This window comes from Microplitis demolitor, chromosome 9, assembly GCF_026212275.2.
Source record: "Microplitis demolitor isolate Queensland-Clemson2020A chromosome 9, iyMicDemo2.1a, whole genome shotgun sequence".
NCBI classification, from domain to species: domain Eukaryota; kingdom Metazoa; phylum Arthropoda; class Insecta; order Hymenoptera; family Braconidae; genus Microplitis; species Microplitis demolitor.
Window position 1 is genome coordinate 19,138,243 of NC_068553.1, and position 10,102 is coordinate 19,148,344.

Genomic DNA, 10,102 nt, shown 5'->3' on the forward strand with positions numbered 1-10,102 from the left:
GAAAAATTGAATTTCTGAGTTATTTTATGAAGATACGATAAAAATGTATGAAAACATATTTGTAGAAAATTAAATTTGCTACAAAAAAGTATTATATGATTTTTTTATAAACTCAATATTACCTGAGTTATTTTAATTGAAAGTTGAATTTTTAAAATAAGCAAAAAATTAACAAATTATTTTAACGATTGATTGAAATTTTTATATATGTATATATACTTCCATATGATCTTTAATTCTCTTTTGTTACTTTGAACCCGTTGATTCAACCGTATTATCAGTTGCTCGAAATGAAATTTCTGCATGGCCAGTAATGGGAGTACGAATTAAGTAAAAAAAAAAAAAAAAAAAGAAAATTGTGAAATTCACTATCAGCTCGGCCAATAGCAAAGTGCCAGCTGTACTTTATTGCAGTTCCTCTGCAATATCGGGACATAAAAGAGATTATTGCCTACTTGGTTACTTAAAGAAGACAACGATGAAAATAATAATAATAAAGTTAATTTTTAATGATCATTATCAACTTGTCCCACATCGAAATTCTAAAAATTCCCTCATTCATTTTACATTTTTTTCCGTCATTATTTTATATCACAAGCACAAATATATTTAATTAACAATATCGTCATTAAATGTAATTGGCTATTAATACAATCGGAATTAAATCGAGTATGAATTGAATGTAGAATGTAATTAGCCAATTAAAATTATTCCATTCAAATTTCACTTGTTTATTTGTTGTAATTAATTTAATTATTATTTTTAAAAAAAAATTAAAATAGTCTCATATGATAACAAATTTTTATCTAGTGTAATTAAAATTTTTTATTAACTAACGAGCAATTATTGCTATCATCCATAATTTCTGCTCACTACTTGCATTCATAAGAGAAAAGGTGAACAAAAATTTTTAATTGCTACCGCACGTACATTCCATTCATTTCAGTCTACCAATAAGTAATCATTTACTTTTTATCTCGTTAAAATTTACATTTATTAACGTCATTTTTACTTTACAAGCTCATTATTTATTTCTATTAGCCTTCAAACTTTTTTAACTTTTTATTTTACGCTCCCGTATCGTTAACTATTTTTTTAAATCAAATAATTTTTTTTTTTTACGACTCATGAATATTTAAATATTCTTATCAAATTTATTATATTATTCGGTATATATTTTTTTTCAATCTACTGTTTAATGGCGGGAAAAAATAAATTTAATAAATTTTTAGTTATCAAAAATTTTGAATTACATTAAATTTGATATAACTTATAAATTATTGAGTTTATGGAAAAATCTAAAGAGACATTTTTTTTAGAAAATTCAATTTCCTATAAATTTGTTTCTATTCATTTTTCTCGTTTCTTCGATCAATAACTCAGAATTTTAATTTGAACGATCTCATGTTTAATAATTGTGAAAAATTGAGTCCATAAATTTTGTAATCTCTTCAAATTAATATTCTGACTAAAGTATTGAAATGACGGCAAATATGTTCCTATACAATTTGATAGGAAATTAAATTTCCTACAAAAAAGTATTCAATAACTTTTTTCATAAATGCAATAGTTTAGTCGTAAATTGAATTCAAAGTCTTTATATATGAAGCTCAATTTTTTTTTCTACCAAATTTTTATCATCATTATTAAGATTATTATTATCATTATTATTATTATTATTATTATCATTATATAATGTATAAAGAAATTTTCCATCCTGCCCTATACATAAAATTTCTATTCAATCCGTCCAGAATTACAGGATTTATCCTAAGGCATTTTATGTCCCATAAATAAATTTTTGAACCAGCATTTTTGAAAGCTCACAAAGACCCATTGTGATAAAGATTTTTTTTACAGATTATTCGCAACGTACAATAGTGAAATTTCTATCAAAAATTACAATAAATTTTAAATAAAAATAAATTATTAAATTCCAAAAAAAAATCAATCAATTAAGAAATGAATAATTAATTTTTTAATCATAGCGAAATTTAAATTTGAATAATACCTGAATAAATTTTATCGATAAATTTCAAATGTCATGTAATAATCATCAAGGAAACGTGCATTAACCAGACACTCGTTGACACGTGGTATAAAAAATTAACATGTCCGTCAAAAGTCATCATTTATCATATTTTTATAATTAAATCTCACATTATCATTGTTATTATTTTTTTTTTTTAATTACTTTTAAAAAATCGCACTATCACTCACATTCAAAAAAATTCAAAAAAATTAATTACAAAAAAATAAAAAATCAAAAAGTTTATTTTGAACACAAAAAAAAATTTATTTAAAGAAAATTCACTCCGACTTTTCCAAATATTTTTGAAAATTAATGAAAATTTGTGAGAAGAACGGGAAATTTTTTTTTTTGCTTTTTGAATATTTAAAAATACTGATAAGAGTAAAAATGTTGATAAATAAAAATGTGTGTAAATGAAAATGTGACAATGACTCTCTTGTATAGTAGAGAGAAGTACCGCGAGACCGGAGAATCGTGCGAGTACTGGAGCCAAAATTTGACGAGGTAGTACAGTTAGAGTGGTGGCAGCTCTAGTCAGTTGACGAGAGATTTGTATTGCGCGTGAGTGTAAGCAAGATGAGAATAACGCGCAACGAGGGTGAGAATACGGTAGATGTGTACAGAGTTTGAGAGTAAGAAGAGAACCGAAGAGAAGAGAAGATGAGGAAGAAGAGGAAGAATGTGTGTGGCGCTTCGTGCTGAGGGTGCAGAGTAGAGTAGAGTTGAGTAGAAAGAGAGAGATAAAGTTCGATGAGAGGGAATAGTAGAGACGCGAGAGAATAGATCGAGGGAGATAGATAAATTTTCATGGTATATATTACGAGGAGATAAACCAACGCGTGGTTCCACGTCTACGCATGCGTTTCATGGGGGTGTTGGCTTTTCCATTTCCGTGTATTTCACTCCTCACTTACTTTTTGATAACGTACTTCATCGATGTTTATTTATGTATTTATTTATTTATTTACTTATTTTCCTGTTAAATTTAAATATCCTTTTTTTTATTTTTTTCACCATAAAGTTTAATGGGTTTTTGTTGCTTTGCTTTTGAAACCCGAGCTAACTGTCGTATGTAATTAACTTAATTATTTTATAAATTTAATTTAATAGTTGGGTTTAATTTTCAAAGAGTTTGTTTACCATTATATTTATCTTTTTGACACATTTTCGAAATTTGGTTAACGTTTACGGTTTAAATTTCAGTTTCATTGTACACATTACAGTTAATTGTTTTTTTTTTTTTTTAAATTTTCGAAACAATATTTTGACTTAAAATAAAAAACTGTCATGTATTTTTATTTAAATTTTTCCGCTATTGTGTTCTTTTGTATCGAAGTAATTTTGAAAAAAGCTAAAAAATTTTTAGAACAATAGCTTACAAAATAGAGTTGTTTAAAACAGAATGTAAGAAAAATATTGGGGAAACAAATAAAATATATATAAAATTTGTTTATAAAGCGTGAAAAGTTTTACCCGTATGTTTATGAGCTTCAAACAAAGCAGATGCGCAGCATTAGACATACACAAAAGCTCTGGCTGACTGAAATGGGACAAGGGAACAAAGTTTCCAGTACACACACACAGACACACCTACAAGCTTATAAATACGAAAGACTAGAAAATTTATCGCAACTATCGGAAACCACAAAACGACTACAAATCTCCATACAAAAATATCAAATGACTCAACTTATATTTTCTTAGTCAAAAAAATAAGATACAACGGAAGAATAGAAAAGCTACTTAATATATAGTGCGATATAAAGATAAAAAACAATAAACAACTTTTTATCAGCAGCTCAAGTCAAATTCCCAGGGAATTTATTCATTTGTATTCAGATCTCTATGAATTTCTCTAGATTAATTTTAATATTTTCAGTTTTTTTTTAAATTAATGAAACTCCCCCCTAAGATGAAGCTGAAGCTAGCGGCTGTAATAAGTAGCAGCTCGCAATTTTTTTGCGTGGCCGCTACCTTCAGCTTTATCCCCCTAAGCCAGAATTTATTTATTTTTTTTTTGGCTCGCCCTAGAAATTTTGTATCGCTTGAAAATTTGAAAAATATATAAAACATGAAAATATGACGAGAAAATTTTCGAATAATTTAAAGAGAAAAATTTTATTAAAAAAAAAAAAAGTAATCGGAATAAAGCGAGACCTAGAGCGAGCAAACTATATATATCTACTCAATATATAGTGCGATATAAAGATAAAAAACAATAAACAACTTTTTATCAGCAGCTCAAGTCAAATTCCCAGGAAATTTATTCATTTGTATTCAGATCTCTATGAATTTCTCTAGATTAATTTTAATATTTTCAGTTTTTTTTTAAATTAATGAAACTCCCCTCTAAGATGAAGCTGAAGCTAGCGGCTGTAATAAGTAGCAGCTCGCAATTTTTTTGCGTGGCCGCTACCTTCAGCTTTATCCCCCTAAGCCAGAATTTATTAATTTTTTTTTTGGCTCGCCCTAGATATTTCGTATCGCTTCAAAATTTGACAAATATATAAAACATGAAAATATGACGCGAAAATTTTCGAATAATTTAAAGAGAAAAATTTTATTAAAAAAAAAAAAAAGTAATCGGAATAAAGCGAGACCTAGAGCAAGCAAACTATATATATCTACTCAATATGTATATATATATATATATTTATTTCTTTCTTATTCGAAAGAGTTAATTAGAAGGAATAAAATTAAGTGGATCGATCAAAAGCGTTCTCAACAATTACGTTTCCAGGGTTTTCAGAGTTAGAGTTTCATGCCAACGGTTTATTGAAGCCAAGTACTACCGATAGAAGTTAAATAAATAAATAATGTTGATAAAAAAATTTAAGTAAAAACTAAATAAAATAGACTCATTCTTTTGGATTTAAGAGGCTAGAGGGTATAGAACATAACTTTAAGTACGAGTTCCTGTACAACGGAAAGTTTATTCCCACGTGGATCAAACGACTTCGATGTCGCTTCGATCTCAATGCTATCGGGTCTGACATTAAAAAAAGTGCGCCCTAAAAATAAACTAGAAAAAGACGTAGAAAAATAAAAAAATTTATCATGCATAATTTATCTGGTAATTATGATAATTATTATTACTTCCTATTACAGCTCTGTCCTACATTGCGAATGCTCGAGTTCCTTTATCGAGTGATTTTACTGTAAGTTGAAGTATAATTTGCTCTTATTGTCGTGAATCAATAGCTCTCGGTGTGTCTGATCTTGTAATGAGGGCTCATTATCACTCGAATCGAGACTCAAGCCGTCAGTTAGCATTGAATTTACGTTAAAAGATCTGTAGTGAAATACTTCTGTGTCTTCGTACAGCTCGTCTGAGGGGAAAACCGTTCGGTCAACTATTTGCTTGACCATCTAAAAAAATTTAAATTTTATTTTTTTACAAGTCTCGTAAAAAGGCGGGAAATATTTTTTTTTAAATTTATTAAAAAATTTTTGTAAGCTGATTTTTTTGTTTCCTCCAAAATCGCGGGAAAATAATTTTTTAAATTTAACTTTTAAAAAAACTCCAGAATCAAAATTATTTACCCCACTTTTCCTCGAAAAATAATTAACAAACCTGTTCGTTAATTTTTTTCCAACGTCCACAAAGCGAATGATAAATAGCAGTCTCATTTTTGAGTCTTTTTAATAATTCCTCAAATTCTTCTTTGCTTTTAATCGGCAATGAGCAAGTCTATAAAAATATGTCAATCAATATTAATAGCGAGAGTCAATAATAATTAATGGGACAAATTAATTTGCTCAATAGTTTAAAAAATTTGAATAATTCGTCTTCCATTAGATTTTTATCTTTTTTAAATTCACTGAATAACGACAAGAAGCACTTGTTACTTTTAATTGAGTTAAATTATTTTATCGACAGACAAGCGCAGAAAATTTTTCGTTGAGATAAAAGTTCAATTCCAAAGAATAAAATAAAATTTATAAGAAAATAAAATTATTATAAAAAAATTACTTGGACTTCTGGAAACTTTTCTTCGCCACCCTCCTCCTCCCAGTTCTCCCAGTCCTCTATCTCTGTTTTTTCCTTCTTTTTGAATTCTTTCGGCGTCCAAGTTACTCCAATCGGGCAAGAAATTTTCTTTGATGTTTCCATAACATCTTTCACTTGACTTGAATCTTTTTCTTCTGTCGTATCATTTGTTAAGTGACGCCATTGTGGTCTATCGATTATCTTCTTTTGGCTCTCATTTAACACTGACTCTCCTCTTTGTAAAGGCCTCATTGATATTTTGTTATCACTTTTCATTTTATATGGCTTTCGTACCTTTAATGGTTTATTGATCTCATACTTTCCCTTCGGTCTCTCTGAAATTTCAAATTATTGTTTTTCAATTTTTTAAAAAATAATCAAATTTTTTTTTTTTTGACTCTAGCCTATTAATATTTCCAGTAAAAAATCTTATCAAATGAGTACCCACATGACCATGTTCCCTTTCAAAAAAATTCCATTTTGATAAATTCAAAAAAAATTCATATCTCATATATTTAATAAAAAAAAAATAACTGAAATAAGTAGCAAGTTGGGGTTCAGAAAATGTTTTATGACACAAATAACTTGGGGTAAAAAAAAATGATTCGCGACAAGACGGCATATGCTCTGAATAACAAATAATTCTGAGTCACAATATCGTATTTGCAGCGTGTCTGCAGCCAAAGACTAGTGGAAAAGTTTTTATAAAATAAATTTGTTCTTTAATTTAACCCAAGAAAAAATTTTTATTAATTTCTGATAACATGAAACTAGAAAAAAAAATATATATATATATATATATTAAAGAAAAAAAAATAAATAATAATTTTTGTCTCTCTCTCGAATTTTCTCTTCCCAATTTCTCTAGTGTCATTAACACGATCCTTCATCCCCTTGTTCGAGTAATGTTGAAGCTGCTCAAAGGTTCATTCAAGTGGGATAAAGGTTCAGACAATATCAAGACCATTCAAGGTATCTATTACGTGACTTTGACAATAGAGATGGGCTTTTTGAATCAATAACGTTAGAATTCAAATTTTATTTTAATTTACCTCTCTTTTTTTTATCTTTTTCCATTGCCAATTCTGCGAAAGGTTTTTTACCCTTTTAAAAAAAATTAATTGTTCATTAACAAAAAAACTCTACCAAGCAGCCTTCAATTCAAATTCTACATACTGGAAACAAAATTTGATTTCCTTGAACAAATGCATGATCTAATTCTTTTTGTTTCTTCAAGTACTGTACTGCATCAATTATTGTCTTTACTGCTTGAAGACCTTGTTGCAAAATTTGTTGATATTGTTTAGCTTTGTCCATTATTTTTATTAACCAATTTATCCACTCAGTTATTTTGTTTGAAGGAATTCCAAATAGTCGTCTCATCCTCAATGTCATTTCACTGTTTATATCAATTATCAAATTTATCAAAAAAAAATTTGAAAAATATAATTTTTGAATTATCTAAATAATTATACATAATTCAAGATTCAGGTCTCTTGATAATATTCTCTTGGCATTAAAAATTGATGTATGAAAGACGATGAAAATAAATATAGTACATCAATCATATACATATAAATATATAAAAAAGTTTGTGTAGAAATTTCTGTATTTGATTCAACATTTCACAGCATATTTGATTGCTATAGAATCATCCTCACGTTTTTTCAATAAATCCCTACGATACATACATATATATGTACATATATAGCTAATCTAGTTATGAGGACGTGATATAAATATATGCGTAAAGTGTAACTCAGTTTGAAAGAGAAAAAATAATTTTTATTTTCCTCGCATACTAAACTAATTTCAAATAACATTTTTTTTTTTTATCTAATAATAGAAAAATTTAATAAGTGCCATTAATTATTCAAAATATTTACAAATTCCATTTTTATTTCTATTAAAAATGACAGAAGTAAAAAAGTCAAAAAATAATATTAATTTTTTTTTTTTTTTTTTTTTTTTTCATAATAAAAAAAAAAATCGTCTAATAAAATTCGGTTATAAATCACTTTGACATCTAGATTAATATATAAAATTCATCATATGTCATATTTATGTTGATATGATAATACTTTCTATAAAAAAATTTATTTCTCAATTGAAATTTATAATTTCCTGTTTTACAAAGTCGACTTTTAATTTACGTCACCTCAACACCTTGGACTAAAATAATCATTTTTTGTTCTAGAATTAGATTATATATTTTAATAAATTAAATTAATTTCGGTGAATAAATTATTTATATTTTTAAAAATTCTTGTTCTTACGCGACAGTATTGTTTAGATTGTTTACAATGGGTGTTAACTTGTGTCGCCATGCGTATATTTATATATAACATGTGTGTATATATGTATATATATTATGCTTACGGTTTTGGTTGCATCCTGGGGTCTATCCCGAGCTGTTCCAATGGTGAACTTGGGACAAAATCCACTGGCATCTCATTTTCTGAGTCTTTGTGAATACTAGCTCTACTATTATTATTTGTCTCTGGTCCCTGTACAAACGAAATAACTTTAATGTACTTTTATTACACTCCAACACCCAAGGAAACATTTTACTAAAATAAATAACTTTTTTTTTTTAAATAAATTTCAAAAATTTTTATTCAAATAATTTAATTTTTTATACTTTTACTTAAAATTAAAATTGTGATTCAACTATTGCATTTATGGATAAAGTCAAAGAATACTTTTTTGTAGAAAATTTAATTTCCTATAAAAAAGTATTGATATATATTTGTCATATTTTTGATAGTTTAGCCAAAATTTTAATTTGAAGACTAAAAAAATATTGGGGAATCATTTTTGGATACGCGATCTTTAAAATTGAATTTCTGAGTTATTTTATGAAGATACGACAAAAATGTAAAAAAACAAATTTATAGAGAATTAAATTTGCTACAAAAAAGTATTTTTTGAATTTTTTTGTGCGCTCAATAATTTCCAAGTTATATCGATTCCAATCGATTATAATTTTTGTAAAAAAATAATAGCGACAAATATGAAAAAAAGGCGGGAAAATTTTTTAAAGCCCGAGATTCATTTGACAAAATAAGTCCAACGGATATTCAGTCTATGTTATCTATAAATAAACTCCGAACGAGAGTTAAAATAACTTGTCAGTGCTGTACATCCGGCCTACGATTACCCGCATGTTCGATATAAATAATAAATAAGATTGTTTTTCATATCTATAATATCAGATATGAAAAACAAAAATAAGTTTATTTTGTTTTTCTAAATGTCATCGAGTGTAAGTAGAAAAGGATTTTGTCGATCAGACAGTTGTATCACGTATGGTATGAAGTTTAAGTAAAAGTAAAGTAAGGAAAGGAAAAATAATAATAATAATAATAATAAAAATAGAATAGCTGAGAAGGGTGTGAGATAAATATTTATGAATGCAAGCGTGAAATCGGCAGATCGCTCGCTATATCGTTTTATCTCTAGTACTTTTATCGTGTTAAATATATTGCTTTGTTTCTTCTCAGTGCTTGCTGTTGCGATAAACGGACAATGACATTGTTCAAAGAATAAATCCACGCATTTCTTGGCTCCGTTTAATCTTTTCTGTATGCTCGTCATCAGAAAATAACGCTATTTTCAACCCTCACCCTTTTATACAAACTACAACTTCACTACTTTAATACTTCGATTACGTGTTAGAAACTTTTATCATAAAAAAAAAAAATATTCATTTTTTTTGAAAATATTCAATACAAAAATCGTAAATTTAAATAATAAAAATTTTTAATTCTTCAAAATAAAAAAAAATTAAATTTCTGTATTTTACGAAATTTTGAAAAATTCTTAAGCATAATTTTACACAAAATTCTTTTTTTATCTATTACAAGACATTTATAAATCATATGACTGTCACGCGTAGGCGGGTTTCTAAAAATTATACCCAAGGACAAAAAAAAAATTTCAAATATATTTTTGTCCCATAGAAAAAAAAAAAAAAAAATAAAAGAAAATAAAAGAAAAAGAATAGTTTTCGAAAAAAATTTTCTCAGCAACTTTCTAATTTTTAAATTTAAAAATTCATAGAAAAGACTAAAAAAGAT

The 10,102-nt window shown here is 26.9% G+C and overlaps 1 protein-coding gene across 1 annotated transcript in view; it reads right to left on the minus strand.

Moving 5' to 3' along the window:
* LOC103580437 (5-hydroxytryptamine receptor) overlaps positions 1-2,112 on the minus strand; it is a 29,682-nt gene extending 27,570 nt beyond the window's left edge. Inside the window, exon 1 of the mRNA XM_053741905.1 lies at positions 2,012-2,112. The gene's annotated coding sequence lies outside the window, so the exon portion shown is untranslated. The remainder of the gene's footprint in view (positions 1-2,011) is intronic.
* Positions 2,113-10,102: the final 7,990 nt, after the last annotated feature.